General features: G+C 50.3%; 1 pseudogene across 1 annotated transcript in view; it reads right to left on the bottom strand.

The window, feature by feature from the left end:
• Positions 1 to 3,050: 3,050 nt before the first annotated feature.
• LOC147736875 (uncharacterized) overlaps positions 3,051 to 16,788 on the bottom strand; it is a 52,053-nt pseudogene continuing 38,315 nt past the window's right edge. Inside the window, exons 5-6 of the transcript XR_015307516.1 lie at positions 16,076 to 16,201; positions 3,051 to 4,525 (exon numbers count right to left, since the gene is read on the bottom strand). The product of XR_015307516.1 is annotated as an uncharacterized LOC147736875 (transcript). The remainder of the gene's footprint in view (positions 4,526 to 16,075; positions 16,202 to 16,788) is intronic.

The raw sequence follows: 16,788 nt of genomic DNA, 5'->3' as shown, positions 1-16,788 counted from the left end.
CATCTGTCCATATGCACATGGAGAACATGGCGGAACATGGCGGAAAGGACACATCTTCACTATTATAATTAGGGCTCCCGGTTTTATGGTATTTATTTTTTTAACATTTCCGTCTGTATTTATCCTTATTAATTTTGTTTGTCATTTTATCTGTATATATTCGCATTTATTTTTGTCACAAGCCAAAAAAGTTGTTATAGGATTAGCTATATGTATATGTATATATGTATATATGCTCCAAATTAAGTAAACACAATACAATGTGTGAGAGTCCATTATAGACATTTGGAAGACCAATGTTGTGTATGTTTCATACAACTTTCACAAAAAAACTTTACTGTTAGATCGAAACAGCACCTCGCATATGTGAAATGGGAGGGTGTCACAGAGATTACTTGTAGTAATATTAGTGTCAGCTACTGCTGTGTTACAATATTGAAAACACTCTCACAGGCCATAATAAACACTTTTAGAATTTAGATGAGTGCACATGTGCACTTTCAGTGACCTGGCCAAAGATTGCATGAAAGTGCTGTCTACGTTCTTCATATATTACAGATATTGAATGCCTCGTTTTCCTTATTGTCAGTTTCATGCGTCTCTCTGTGGTGCGCGCTGACTATCCACAGCTGAGAGAGTAAACTACCTCCTCTAGTCTGAAGCAGGGAACTCTCATTTCAGAAATAAATCTCAATTTAAGGCCTGAAAGTATTCCAAAGCTAATGCAGCTTAATTTACCTAATGTGTTTATGCCTCCGGACTTTCTGACCTTTTTGGGTCACACTCATTTCTGCCAGTCCTACATTTGCGCAAAGTACTTGCGCTGCTAACACCTTTCGCCGCCTTCTCAAAGTTAAACTGCCTTAGAGGTGCAAATACATATTCACCTCAACCCCCACCCCCACCCTTTCACTTCACAGTAACTTAAAATAGACTGCTGTGCTGGCGCAGCGCTCACTACAAAGCCAGAGCTCCGGATATGATGAATGATCAGCTGATTGGCTAAAGAGATGTAACAGCCACATCATCAGGGCTATAGTGGGCAGATCAGAGGCAAGAGCTCCTAGGAAATGTTTTCCCGCGCCTACCAAAGATTAATGGCCCAGCAGGTGTTAAAGTGGGCAGGCATACAGGGCAATCAGGAAGAGGGGCACGGGGAGGCATCCCTGGCTGGAGCACGATCGAGCAATTCTCAGACTCCAATTTGGTCGTATTATTCCGTTTCTATGTATAAATACAGACGGAAGAAAAATATTTTTCCGTCTGTATTTATATGTAAAAATCTGTTTAAACGGAAAACCGGGAGCCCTAATTATAATGTAAGAAGGCGTTCTTGAGAGTGTTAAAGTATAATGACATTCATCCTGCACTCACATAGAATTACTGCCTTTAACCAATTCATCTTGGTTTGTCCTTCAGACGATATAGTCGTAGTTAACGAAGAGTTTATCTCCAGGATGTTTCTGTTTAGCCAGACACATTATATGACAGGTTCGATTGCGATAATTTCAGCAATAGAGAACAGTTGTTTTAAAAATTAACTGCTGCCCTGAAAAACAGCTGCACAATGAAAGACTTGCAGGCACTGATTACGACTGAATCAAGAGGAATAATTCTGGAATATTATCTATTATCGTTCACAAAGATATATTTTGGTCCCTCTCATATTATTTGTGTGCATCAACATAAGTACGTGTTTATAACATCACAGTGAGGCCTCTCTGGAACAAGACCGAAAAAAGATAATTTTACTGTTTTTATCAGTGCCGGCATCCAAATCTTCCTGAAAAATGGGTTCTGCTGTAAGAATCTTCCTGGTATATTATCCTTGTGTACTACAGAAACAGACAATGAAGCTGATCAGATAAATAATGACTACACATACAAAATCCCACCAATTTGCCTCTTGAAATGCAACAGGTTAGCTATTACTCACCTTATACAGGCATATGTGAAGATCTTTACAAATATAGAAACATATTTTACTCTCACTAAGGTCCACTCACTAATGCCAGAAGAATTTCTTGCAACACAGGAGTCCATATTTTGCACTGCCAACATTCTGACATGTGCATTCCACACGTTTTGAGCAAACTGAAGGACAAGAACTCAGCACCCCTCAGTAAATCAGCTGTTTGAATAATACCCTTGAATGACCTCCATTATCAGTATCTTCTCCCGAAGTGATGGGGATTCATCCAACCACTATATTTTAATAGGAACCGTGTCCGATGACCGGAAAATGTGGATTACGTGCACAGTGTGGCTTGTGCCTTAGGCAGACCAGTAGCCATGGACGTTGCTATGTGAAAGATCACTCGGCGACTTCTACATCAATAAGATAGATTTCTGCACACAGTATACTTTTATACTTGTAATGTACTTGTAACACTTAAATACTAGTAACGTACGTGAAATACTTGTATACTTGTAATGTACGTGTAATATTTGTATACTTTAAATATACATGTAGTACCTGCATACCTGTAATATACGTGTAATACTTGTAATGTAGCTGAAGTACTTATATACTTGTAATGTAGGTGAAATATTTGTATACTTGAAATGTATGTGTAATACTTCTAATGTACGTGTAATACTTGTAATTTACATGTAATACTTTTATACTTGTGATGTATGTGAAATACTTGTAATATACGTGTAATACTTGTAATGTAGCTGAAGTACTTATATACTTCTAATGTAGGTGAAATATATGTACACTTGATATGTACGTGTAATACTTGTAATGTATGTGTAATACTTGTAATGTATGTGAAATACTTGTAATGTATGTGAAATACTTGTATACTTGTAATGTGCGTGTGATACTTATAATGTACGTGTGATATTAGTAATGTACTTGTGATACTTACATGACATATTCTACAGCATGTCAGGTTCAAGGCAAAAGTAAAATCTAATGTATATCCATTTACTGTGGATTTGGGCCAGTGGAAAAATGTCAATGTTTACTGGTAATGTCAACAAATATATTATACTAGGGAAGTCCTATTACAAATAAAAAAAGAAGAGAGTATTTTCAGTGTATTCTACATTTGCAATACATTATACATACATGGTTGAAATGTACTTTATAAACTGATTAATTTCTTGGCTAATTATATAAATTTAAATCAAGGTGTGATTGTTTCCATTACAAGATTATCAGGAACTGCAAAAGGGCCCATTTTGTAATTGTTTAAAAGAATTCTGAACAAAGAAATGTTTTTTACCTGCACTGCAAGAGGCAGGGGAATACTGATTTAAATGCAATTATTCCCTAGTAAGACACAGCAGATTACAAAAAATATGTCTTATGAGCCAGTTAGTTCAAAGACCACGTAGGGTAGTACAAAATTACATATAATGCTTGCAAAAATTTTGTTCACTCTGTTGAAGGAGAAGTCAAACGTCAGAAGACCGGTCGCCGAATGAATTAAGGGACAACAACGATGCTGTACGTCAGTGCATTACATAAGATCAATGAATGTCAGCAGAAAACGGGATGTTGCCAGCATAGTTAAAGGATCTGTGTCCTTAAGGAGCTGCACTCTCCGTTACACCAACTCCATCTTTCTTCTCCACGTGGAGTCTCAGATGTCGTGAAAGAGATTGTTTTGCTGTGAAACTCTTCTCACACTCAGTACAATTAAAAGGCCTCTCTCCTGTGTGTGTTCTCTGGTGTTGTATTAGAGTTGTGCTCAGACTGAAACTCTTTTCACAGACAGTGCACTTGAAGGGTCTTACACCTTTGTGTGTTCGTAGGTGTTGTATGAGGGATGGTTTCAGAGTAAAACTCTTATCACACTCGGTGCAGTTAAAAGGTCTCACTCCTGTGTGAATTCTTTGGTGTTGTAAAAGAGCAGTCTTATCAATAAAACATTTCTCACAGTTTGTGCAGTGAAAGGGCCTAATCCCCTTGTGAATATTTAGATGCCGTAATAGAGCAGATTTAACAGTGAAACATTTTGCACACTCGGTGCAGGTAAAGGGCCGCACTCCTGTGTGTATTGTTTGGTGTTGTGTAAGAGCTGTTCTCACCCTAAAACTCTTTTCACACTCCGTGCACTTGAAGGGCCTCACTCCAGTGTGTATCTGTTGGTGTCTTAGAAGAGAACCCTTTTCAGTAAACCTTTTCCCACATTCTGTGCAGGGAAATGGCCTCACTCCGGTGTGTGTTCTCTGATGATTTAGGAGATTTCCTTTTTTAGTAAAGCTTTTCCCACAGTCAGTGCACTGAAACGGCCTCTCTCCTGTGTGTATTCTTCTGTGAATTACGAGATCAGACTTTAGAGTAAAGCGTTTTTCACAGTCTGTGCAGGGAAAGGGTCTCAGACCTTTGTCGAGTCTCTGATGTGCCTCAAAAAATATCTTAGTCCTATATGCCTTCTCCCACTCACTGCTGGTCAAGCGTCTTTCTGTTGTCTGGAGATCGTATTGTTGATTTAGGATGAAATTGTCAGTAAACGCCTGCATGTACTGGTCTCTCCCCTGTTCACACTTCTTTCTTCTGACTGGAAGGCTGCTGAATGAAAAGAAATGTAAAAAAACAGGGAAACAGTTTACATAAACGAGCACCAATGTGTGATATTACATCTCAGTGGTTGGCAGTACTGCTACAGGAATGTTTTGCATGTTACAATGAGAGACAGTACCAAGGATTCCTATGATACACAAATGTTGGACACTCAGGTTATTTCAGATAGATAACAGACTCTTGTCGCTCATGAGACATACTTATGTCAGTCATGTGACAGACCCACATTAGTCAAATGAAGGACGCATGTTGGACAGCCATGTGGTATGCCATGTTATGCAGATTTGTAGACGACACTGTTCTGGCCCTGAGCAGGTTTGAGTCTAACCAAACCTATGGACTAGTGGGACGACTCGAAAAGTCAGGTCTTCATCTTATTGTTGCATTCAAGAAGTGAGGGGGAGGTTCTTATGTGTAGTGACAGGTCCTTCCACACTTTACGAGTGAAGTAGGAGAAGGTGTGACTGGCAGATATGGTTTTTCGTGTCTGTGGGATTTGAGCAAGGAGTGCGGACGAGCAGAGGTGTCTGGAAGGTTTCTTTGAGCAGATGCAATTGTTGAGGCATGCTGGCCCAGTGCTATGTAATGCTTTGAAAGTGTGGGTGAAGAGTTTGAATTGTGTTCGTTTGTGTATGGAACAAGAGAGGGGGTCCTTCAGGTGAGGAATGATGTGAGTTCGGCATGGGAGCTTGAGCGTAACTGGCCTTAGAGTTCTGTGAGTTTTTTGTTGATCCTGGCATAGAGGATGTTCTCGTAGTTCAGCTTGCTTGTCACCAGGGTGTGCATGACGGTTTTGCTGGTGCTGATTGAGAGCCGTTCAAAAATTATCTTCAGCATCTTCAGGGTATGGAAGCATGAGGTTGTGACGGCCTTGCGACCCACCACCACCCGCAACAGGTTCCCCGACGGAGCTGGAGCAAGATCACCGCCGAGCAGCTCACCGCCTCCCTCAGCCAGAACACCCCCACCAACACAGCGGACCCCAACGAAGCAGCCAGCAACCTCACCAAGTGGCTGACCGCCTGCGCCGACGACATCGCACCACTAAAGAACCCCCCCAGCAGACCCGGCAGCAAGAAAACCCCCTGGTTCACCGGTGAACTCAAGGAATCCAAGAAGAACTGCTGCACCCTGGAGAAAGCCTGGCGGCTCAACCAGACCACAGACAACAGGACCACCTTCAAGCACGCCACCCACAAACACCATCAGCTGATCCGTGCCACCAAGAAGTCGGCACTCAAAGAACGACTGGACAACAACGCCCACGACAGCAAGGAACTTTTCAGCATCGTCAAAGAGTTCTCCAACCCCAGCACCGGAAACAACTACATCACCCCCCTCGCAAGACCTCTGCAACTCACTCGCCGCGTTCTTCCACCGCAAGATCGCCGACATGCACAACAGCTTCGACGCACAGACCACGCACCCTATCACCGAACCAACGCCCGCCACCACCACCCTCTGCAACTGGACCCCGATCAGCACCGAAGACACCACCCGCACGATGAACTCCATCCACTCCGGATCACCAACCGACCCCTGCCCACACCACGTCTTCAACAAAGCCGACGCCATCATCGCACCCCATCTCCGGAACATCATCAACTCCTCCTTCCACACCGCCACCTTCCCGGAGAGCTGGAAGCACACCGAGCTGACCGCCCTCCTGAAGAAACCAACGGCGGACCCCACCGACCTCAAGAACTACCGTCCCATCTCGCTCCTTCCCTTTCCGGCCAAAGTCATCGAGAAGACCGTCAACAGACAGCTTGCCGTCTTCCTCAGGACGAACGGATCCCTCGACCCCTCGCAGTCCGGGTTCCAGGCCAACCACAGCACCAAGACCGCCCTAATCGCAGCCACCGACGACATCAGAACCCTGATCGACAACGGGGAAACAGCGGCCCTCATCCTCTTGGACCTCTCTGCGGCGTTCGACACCGTTTGCCACCACACCCTAGTGAAGCACCTCAGCAACATCGGGATCCGAGAGAAAGCACTGGAGTGGATCATCTCGTTCCTCACCGGAAGAACCCAGAGAGTCCGCCTCCCCCCGTTCAGATCCGAGGCCACCGAAGTCATCTGCGGCGTACCACAAGGATCTTCCCTCAGCCCAACCCTCTTCAACGTCTACATGAGCCCCCTCGCAGCCATCGCACGCCAACACAACCTCAACATCATCTCCTACGCTGACGACACCCAGCTGATCCTCTCCCTCACCAACGACCCCACCACCGCCAGAGCCAACCTACACGAAGGGATGAAAGACGTCGCCGACTGGATGAGGAACAGCCGCCTCAAACTGAACTCAGACAAGACGGAAGTCTTCATCCTGGGATCATCACCCTCCGCCTGGGACGACTCCTGGTGGCCCCCGGCCCTGGGCACCGCTCCCAAGCCAACAGACCACGCACGCAACCTGGGCTTCATCCTGGACTCCTCCCTGTCGATGACCAGACAAGTCAACGCCGTCTCATCTTCATGCTTCAACACCCTGTGCATGCTCTGCAAGATCTTCAGATGGATCCCCACTGAAACCAGGAAGACCTTCACCCAGGCACTCGTCACCAGCCGCCTGGACTACGGGAGCACCCTCTACGCCGGAACCACAGCCAAACTTCAAAAAAAGACTCCAGCGCATCCAGAACACCTCCGCACGACTCATACTGGACATCCCACGACACAGCCACATCACCGGACACCTGAGAGACCTGCACTGACTCCCCGTCAGCAAGAGGATCACGTTCAGACTCCTCACCCACGCACACAAGGCTCTCCACGACCTGGGCCCCAAGTACCTCAACGACCGCATGACCTTCTACACGCCCACCCGCCAGCTACGATCGACCAGCCACGCCCTCGCCACCGTACCACGCATCCGCAAAGCCACCGCCGGAGGAGGATGCTTCTCCTACCTGGCAGCCAAGACCTGGAACACCCTCCCCACCCACCTTCGGTGAACCCAGGACCATCTCTCCTTCAGAAGGCAGCTCAAGACCTGGCTGTTCGAGCAGTAGCGTTCCCCCTCCCCCAATGCCTTGAGACCCTCCCGGGTGAGTAGCGCGCTTTATAAATGCCGTGATTGATTGATTGATTGATTGACTTGAGCTGTCATGTTGAGTTTGCTGTCGATGACAAGCCAGAGGTTCTTGGTGTGAATGGTGGGGGTGAGTGTCAGTCCAAAAACTATTGCCCACCACGTAAAGCCCCATGGTGAAGTGCTCTTCTCAAAGATCATGATTTCAGTCTTGTCAGCTTTAGACAACTGGTCTTCATCTAGTCGGTGATTTCAGTCATTCTGGTCTGTGAGGGAGGGCTTGAGCTGTGTGTCGTTGGCATAGGAGAGGATGTTGGGAGAGTGGATGATGCTGGCTAAAGAGATCATTTCTGCGTTGCAGAGGGTCAGGCTCAGGGAGGATCCTTGCAGAACTTTGCAGATGAGGTCACCGGCATCCGAGGAGTGTGGTGTCAGGCTAATTGCCTGGGTCCATCCAATCAGGAAAGAGCAGATCCATCAGATTGTGTGTCCTTAGATTGCAATGTTGTGCAGGCTTTGGATGAGGATGGGGTAGGAGACTGTGCCAAATGCTGCAGAGTGTTCCAGGAGAATGAGGCCACCATGTCTCCTCCATCCAGAGTCATACGGATGTCATCTGTGGCAGCGATGATGGCAGCTTCTGTGCTGCTGTTGGGTCTGAAATTAGACTGAGTGATGTTGAGCTCTGGTCCTGTCTCCTGATATGACCTGACCTCTGGTCACCCCCCATGCCGCACGGCTCCTCCTGGTTGCCCGTGACTGCCCCACTGCTGCTGCTGCCGAGGGTTCGCCGCAGGTGTTCCCCTGGTACCTGTTTCGTTGGTTCTGTATTGTTACTCTGTTTTTTCCCCATACCTGGCTGTTTGTTTTGTTTTACTGTTCCTCTGATTGCCGTTCCTTTGCGCCCTTGCCCTCTGTGCCCCCTCGCTCCCCGCCGCTGTTCCCCTGCGGCCCCTCCCGCTCTTTCCTTCTGTGTCCCATGCCGCCGCCCCGCTCCCGCCTCCCAGCTGCTCCTCCTTCCCACTTGGCCTCTTATAGGGGGCGCCGCGCAGCAGTGAGTGTGACCTCACCTCTGGTCACCCCTCACGGCTCCTCCTGGTTGCCCGTGACTGCCCCACTGCTTCTGCTGCCAAGGGTTCACCGCTGGTGTGCCCCTGGTACCTGTTTAGTTGGTACTGTATTGTTGCTCTGTTTTTTCCCCATACCTGGCTGTTTATTACTGTTCCTCTGATTGCCGTTCCTTTGTGCCCTTGCCCTCTGTGCCCCCCCCGCTCCCCGCTTCCCGCCGCTGCTCCCATGTGGCCCCGCCCCCTCTTTCCTTCTGTGCCCCGTGCCCTCGCCCATTGGCCGCGCCGCTCGCGCCTTCCAGCTGCTCCTCCCTCCCACTTCGCCTCTTATGGAGGGCGCCACGCAGACGCGCAGCGGAACACGCAAAGCGGGCGCGCCACTGGAGCACCGAAGGCGCGCCAAAGGCAAGCCCGTCTGCGTCCGTCCACGCCTGGACCCTGCCCAGCGCCAGAACCCCTGGACCCTGAACCCCCGCAACACCAGACTGCCGTACGACTCCAGCACCCTCCACGCACGCAACACCGGACAAGACCACCCCTGCTACCAGGCCACCCCAAAGCGCACCCAAGGGTCCTTCACCTGCCGGAACTGCAGATACACCAGCATCCGGCCCGCCTAACCATCAACCAGAGAACCCAACCACCTCCGATGCATCCTCCTCAACACCGGCTTCACTCGCAAGCACGCCATCGAACTCTGGGACCTCCTAGACTCCACTGCCCCCGACGTCGCCTTCCTGACGGAGACCTGGCTGAACGCCACCTCAGCCCTAGACATCGCCATAGCCATCCCAGAGGGCTGCAAGATCTCCCGCAGAGACCGCACCAACGGAGTTGGAGGGGGAATCGCCATCATCCACAAGGACACCCTCAGAGTCTCAACCAGCACCGACGACACCCTCACCACCGCCGAGCACATGCACTTCCAGATCCACACCGACCCCAACACCACCTTCAGAGGGACTCTCGTCTACAGACCACCCGGACCATGACCACAGTTCTGCGACACCATCGCCGACCTCGTCAGCACCCACGCCCTCGCATCCACAGACTACATTCTCCTCGGGGACCTGAACTTCCACCTCGAGAACAACAACGACGCCAACTCCACCGCCCTGATCGACAACCTCGCCAACCTCGGACTTAAACAACTCGTAACGACACCCACCCACGCCGCTGGACACACACTAGATCCCATCTTCTCCACAAGCCCCCAGGTCTCTTTCAACCGCACCACCGAACCCCACTGGACCGACCACAGATGCGTCCACTTCACCTTCAGGAAACCCACCACACACCACCGCACCCAACAGATACCACGCCGCTGCTGGGGCAAGGTCACCAAGAACCAACTGACTACCACCCTCGCCCTGAGACCACCCGCCGACCCCACCAACCCAGACACCGCCGCAACCAACCTCAAACAATGGATCAGCGACTGCGCCAACACCCTCGCCCCTCTCAAGACCACCACTACTAATCAACTCTGACACCCCCACACCCACCACCGATTCCACTACCCCTGCGATCACCACCCGTACATGCGCCTGACCGCCTGGACTCACGTCAGCGACGAAGACACCATCAAAACCATCCGACCCCTACCCTCACCACGTCTTCAACAAGCCAGCACAACCATCGTACCCCACCTCCGAAAAACAATCAACAGCTCCTTTGAGACAGCAACCTTCCCGGTTAGCTGGAAGCACACCGAGATCAACGCCCTTCTGAAGAAACCCAAGGCGGACCCCAAGGACCTCAAGAACTTCCAGCCCATCTCCCTGCTCCCGTCCCGGCAAAAGTGACAGAGAAGATTGTCAACAAACAGCTGACCCGTTACCTCGAAGACAACAACGTCCTGGACCCATCCCAATCTGGCTTCCGCAGCAACCACAGCATTCAGACCGCCCTCATCGCCGCCACCAACAACATCAGGATCCTGATGGACAAAGGAGAAACAGCCGCCCTCATCCTCCTGGACCTATCAGCTGCCTTCGACACGGTCTGCCACCGCACCCTATCAGCCAGCCTTCATGACCCCGGAATTCAAGAGAAGGCCCTGGCCTGGACCACATCCTTCCTCTCCGGCAGAACCCAGAGTGTCCGCCTCCCTCCCTTCCGCTCAAAAACCGAGATCATCTGCGGCGTCCCACAGGGATCCTCCCTCAGCCCGACGCTCTTCAATATCTGCATGGCTCCACTCGCCCACGTCGCACGACAACACAGCCTGAACATAATCTCCTAAGCCAACGACACCCAGCTGATCATATCCCTCACTGAAGACCACAACACCGCCAAAGCCAACCTCCACAGAGGAATGAAGGCCATCGCCGACTGGATGAAGGACAGCAGACTGAAGCTGAATTCAGACAAACCAGAGGTCCACATCCTCGGACCCACCCCATCAGTCTGGGACAACTGCTGGTGGCCCACATCGCTAGGCACACCCCTGGAACCCACCGACCATGCACACAACCTGGGCTTCATCCTCTCCATGACCAAGCAAGTCAACGCCGTCTCTGCGTCCTGCTTCAACACCCACCGAATGCTCTGCAGGATTTTCAAGTGGATCCCTCCCGACACGAGAAAAACCGTCACCCAGGCCCTCATCACCAACAGACTCGACTACGGAAACGCCCTCTACTCAGGAACAACAGCCAAGCTTCTGAAACGACTACAACGAATCCAGAACGCCTCCGGACTACTGATCCTCGACGTCCCCCGGCGCAGCCATATCGCACCCCACCGGAGAGGCCTGCACTGGCTCCCAGTCAACAAGAGGATCACCTTCAAACTCCTCATCCTCGCACACAAAGAGCTACACAACACCGGACCATCATACCTCAACAACCGGCTCAGCTTCCACACCCCCACCCGCAACCTCCGCTCTGCCACACTCGCCCTCGCCACAGTTCCTCGTATCCGGAAAACAACCTGTGAGAAGTTGGCCTGATATATAATGTTCACTATTCTAGTGAGCACTTTGTATCAGTCCAAACCACCCTTATTGATGATTGGTTGTAAGTCAACCTTATAGACCAGCTATCCTAGTAGCATGGATACGTGCAGTCTTCGGGCTAAACTCTAGAGGGCGTGTTAAGCCAGCTGTAATACCATCACATATACCCCTTGAACACCAAGTGAAAGGACACCACACAAGTGTTATGAAAATAAACAGTGTATTTATTTAGATCACAACAGTCCTGTACTCTTTATGAGGACAGGGTACTAAGCACACAACAAAACTCTTACGAAAATACTATAAGTTGCACAATTTACACAAATGCCTGAGGGGCACGAAAAACCATATACTATAAAAGTGGAATGCGAAATTACTAGCAGGTAAGTACTAATCTCATAGGGTTTGGAATCGCTAGGAATGGACTACTGAACCTTCAGATTACTAGCAGGAGGCCTAGGGGACTCGGGTGCATAGTGTGCACTCTCACGCGGGATGCGGGACAAAGTCTATGGATACTAGTAAATGCAAAGTTAGTGTTCTCGGGCGAACCCGACTAGGTAGGTCAAAAACGAAAGTGGATCTAGGCACTTAGAGAGTTGTTCTACGCTGGAGCACCGGGGTACTCGGTTTACCTAGCCCAGGGGCTGCGGCTGCATAGGGTTCAAGTGTCGTCGGAAACCCTCGTTGACGAACCAGGAGCCTGAAAGAAGAAGTTGCTGGCAGGCGACCAGTGAAGAAGTTTGAAGTGATCCAAGCCTGGATCGAAGATGGAAGACACCTGTAAGCAGAGGGGACCAAGTTCTGAATCACTAGCCCGTGATTAGCTGGGCACCAGGATGGCACCGGACAAAGTCACCTCGACCAGGTGAGTGGGCGACGCTGGGCTCTGCAGTCTCACGGACCAGGAGGCGTTGTCGGCGACCAGGATGGAGGTGCGAGCTGTCCCACGATGGTATCTGCTGTCGACTTCGCTGGACCCAGGATTGGGGCAACAAGTCTTGGCAAATGCAAGCCCACGCGGTGGAATTAAAATGGCGTCTGGAGTGGACCAGGAGGGTCCGGGGTGCTCCTCTTTTGGAGGGGAGCAAGGGCCAGTCTGGAGCAACCAGACCAGCAGTGTTGATGTTGTTCGTCGTCGGGAAGGCCACAAGCCAGCGGGCTAGTAGCCAGAATACGCGGTGAGCAGCAAAAAGCAGAAGGGCCCCACGCAGATCTGGTGGATGCTGGAGGGCTGAACTTCGGTGCTGGAGCTGCTCAGGGTTGGGGCTTCTCAGACCCCAAAGCACTCACTCGAGGATCCCTCGGCGGTCGTGCTGGGCAAGCGTCGTGCAGTCTTGAAGATGGCCGGTCCCTCGAGGTCTCGTCGCACCCACGGATCTCAGTTGAGCCGACGATGTGGGTAGAAGTCAGTGGTGCCAGGGAAGCCGGGTCTCGTCGTGCTGGTCAGTCGGATTCCGGAGGAAGGACGTGCAGCAAACCGCAGTGTTCTTGGATGGTGCCTGCGGGTGCAGGGTGACTACTCCTTAGTCACAAGGGAGAAATCTTGAGAAGAAGTCGAGAGTTCCTTTCGTAGAAAGTAGTTTCAGGATTCAAAGATGATCTCATTTGGAAGGGGGCCCGCTCCTATCTTTATACTAGGAAAAGGGGCTGGCACGCGACTAGGTCCTGCCCATGGGTGGGACCAGGAAGGGGGGTGGTTACACCCCTCTCCCATGCCGGACTTTCCCCAGCTCAGGGGCTGGTGTGCCCCTGGAACTGGTTCTAGCCGGCAGATGCATAGTGAGCACCGGGGTGCCACTTGCAGTCACCTTCCTCTAAAGCCCTGCCTACCCAGGATACACAAAACCCTGTCTGGGATGGTGCTAGCACCGCCCCTGACAGGAAACCCTTTGTCCAAGCTCCCCTTGCTGGAAGGACTCCCAGCTGCAGGGGGTCAGACTTGTGTCTGTGGTGGCAGCATCCATTTTGTGATGCTGAGGCTTGAGTTAACTTTAACCGGGGTTCACAGTTACATACATGTCATGTCCCTCTAGAAGGGTGGAATGCTAACCCCGTCGCCAGAATTGGCGAGGGGTTAGTATTCCAATTCGTATGACACCTTACTCGACATGTTTTGATAAAGCGATACCAGAGATAGCATATAACCGCAAGGATTATAATGCACTTAAGAGTATATGGTATGCGTTATCATGGAACAGCTATTAGGACTTGGTTCCGCAAGCTGCAAACGGCCTCATCTCATGCCAGAGCACCATCTCACACGATTCCAAGCACTCTGCCTTCAGGATTGTCAAGGCCTGCCATAGGAGTGACTGATAGGAATCTGTGTGTCCATTTTAGGGTTAGATATAGGTATACTATATCTAAAGCAAAGGGTGATTACACCACCTTGCCCCAGCTGTCGTGCAGCCAGTTGTGTCAGATTTAGATGGCCAGCCAAGGGTGGCATAATACATGCTGTAGCCCCTGGTAGGCCCTGGGTACACCTATGCCCTGAGTTACAGGGTCTGATAAGGTGGCCCAGTACCAATTGGTTATGTACCTAAGGTACAGGGAATCCATTTTACAGAGAGAGCAGTAGGCCTGGGGCCCTGAATAGCAGGGTCCCAGGTCAACTAAGTCGGAAAACCAGCAAAACACCAGGCACAAAGTTGGGGGCAACCATAGTCAGGATCTACCTTCCTACACCACCGCCAGCGGCAGATCCTTCTCCTACCTCGCCGCCAAGACCTGGAACGATCTCCCTGCCAGCCTACGACAGACCCAGGACCTGCTAGCCTTCAGAAGACTTCTCAAGACCTGGCTCTTCGATCAGTAGTAGCCCCCCTCCCCCCCCCCTCAGCGCCTTGAGATCCTCACGGGTATGTAGTGTGCATTATAAATGCTTGATTGATTGATTGAGAAGTTTGTAGTCATTGAGGTATTCAGTGGGGAGTTTGTTGATGATTTTCTCTAAGATCTTGGACGGGAACGATAGCAGAGAGATTGGTCTTCAGTTGGTAAGCATTCACGGGGCAGTGGGGGGTTCCATCAGCAGTGGGAGGACCAGTGCCTATTTCCAAGCATCTGGGAAGGTTGTGGAAGAGGAGGAAACATTCAGAATGAGTGTGAGCATGGTGCTGATGGAATGCAGTACTCTGGAGATGGTGTGGTAGGGGCAGGGTTCTGATGGGGCTCCTGAGTTGATTGACTTCACGCTGGGAGCAGTTCTTATGAGGTGATGGCGAGCAGAAGTTATTTGGATAAGATCGGGAGGACTTTGGAGAGGTCTGTCTGGTACATTTGAGGGTTAAAGTTGCTGTAGATAGTGGTGATTTTGTTGCTGAAGAACTGAACGAGTGTTGCAGAGGTCCTGCGAAGGGGTGATTGAGTTGAAGGCAGCCGCCTGTGAGGTCAAATCCTTCACAACGGTGAACGTTTCTTTGCTTCTGTTGGTGCTGGTATTGATGCGATCCACCGGAGCGGCACGTTTGGTGGTCTAGTTCCTTTGGTGGACTTGTCTCAAGATGGATTTGGACGGTGCTCCTGTCTGCATTGTCATGGCTCGTTCTCCGTTTGCTCTCCAGTTGTTTGCAGTGGTGATTCATCTGTCTGAGTGTTCGTGTACCAAGTGTCCTGGGGTCTGGATCTTGCTGTGCTGCTGTGTTTGGGGTGAAGGGGGGAGGAGTCAGTGCAGGAGGTGACAGATGTACAACATTGGGCAGTGGTATGACACACTCATGTTGGACAGTAATATGATAACTGTGGCAGACATGTGATATACGAATGTCAAGGCATCATGTGACAATCACACGAGGGACAGTTATATGACACTCCCAAGTGAGACAGACATGTGACAGATCCATGACAGTCATGTGAGAGACCCATGTCAGATTTGCAACAGAATGATGAAACAGGCCCATGCCAGTTCTGAGTCAGACCCATGTTGGGCATGTGACAGACCCAAGTCAGCACTTTTAAAAGTAGACAGAGATCCCCTTGCAGGTAGGTGCAGTGAGTGACTGCACCAGCCAACCAGGGGACCCCTATGAGTCCATGGCGCCCATTCCCCCTTCCAGAGACCAGCTCTCAGGAGGCGCACTGTCAGCACACCTCCTGACAGCTTCTTTGCCTGTGCGCCCGCGTCCCATGCAAATGAGAGAACACACTCTGGTGATAGCATTGGCACTATATTGGTGCAAGCACTATCTGTATTACAAAAAGGGCAGCACAAGCGTCTGTGGCCCCTTCAGTAATACCAAAGTGCCCCAGGGCACGTAAAGTGGGCAACCATGTTCATTGTGCCCCTGGGGCACTTTCCATAATACGACCCCGTAAGTGTAGATGGCCAGGTGCTCGGTTGGTGCACGTCTTCCCCTAATACCAGAGGTGAGGATAGGCAGACACTTACTGGAGGCATGTGTCTCTGTAATCCCAGCTGGAGCTGTCAGCCTGCGCGTGATTCTATGAGGGAAAGCATCATTTCTTACCTGAAGCACAACTGACGTTTTGTGTTTCCTCTGGCCTCGGATAGGTAGTGGGATGGCTCTCCTCCTCCTCCTCCTCCTCCTCCTCTTTAATGACGACCGAAATTATATTTGTTTTCGTCCCATAGCCTAAAATGAATTCAAACCAAAAAATAATTACAACATTTACATTTCAATGAACTGTCTGCATGAGTGTGAAATCTGCTGACTGACTGCATAAAGCCCCAATACTCTGCACAACTGGAACATACAACTCTAACTTGATGAGTAAAGAATGAAGGTAAAAGGAACTCTTTACACAACTCCCATAAGTGTATCCGTGCAGGTGCCGTATTATGAAAAGTGCCCTGGGGGCTCAACGGGCAAGCGTGCCGGCTTTGCACGCTCCTGTAGCACTTTGGCATCACAGGAATGGCCGCAGACGTTTGTGCGGCCCTTTCTGTAATACAGATAGCGCCGACGCACACATAGCGCCAGTGTAATCACCAGAGGACGTTCCCTCATTTGCATGGGGGCGTGGCTCCTTGCAAATGAGGGAATCTCTTTGGCTCTGAGCCCGCATATGATTATAGACATTGGCGCGGAGGCAAAGAATGTGTCAGGATGCGCTATGACAGCTAAAGACACCCAAAAGGTGGTGCACTGTCAGTGCACCCCCAGATAGTAGCCCTCTGGAGGGTGGAAAGGGGGGTTTTATGGACCCCCGAGACATCCCC

The sequence above is a fragment of the Lissotriton vulgaris genome, chromosome 1_2 (genome assembly GCF_964263255.1).
Source record: "Lissotriton vulgaris chromosome 1_2, aLisVul1.2, whole genome shotgun sequence".
Lineage (NCBI taxonomy): Eukaryota > Metazoa > Chordata > Amphibia > Caudata > Salamandridae > Lissotriton > Lissotriton vulgaris.
The sequence above is the reverse complement of the archived record's forward strand: the minus strand, read 5'-3'. Positions and strand labels throughout refer to the sequence as shown.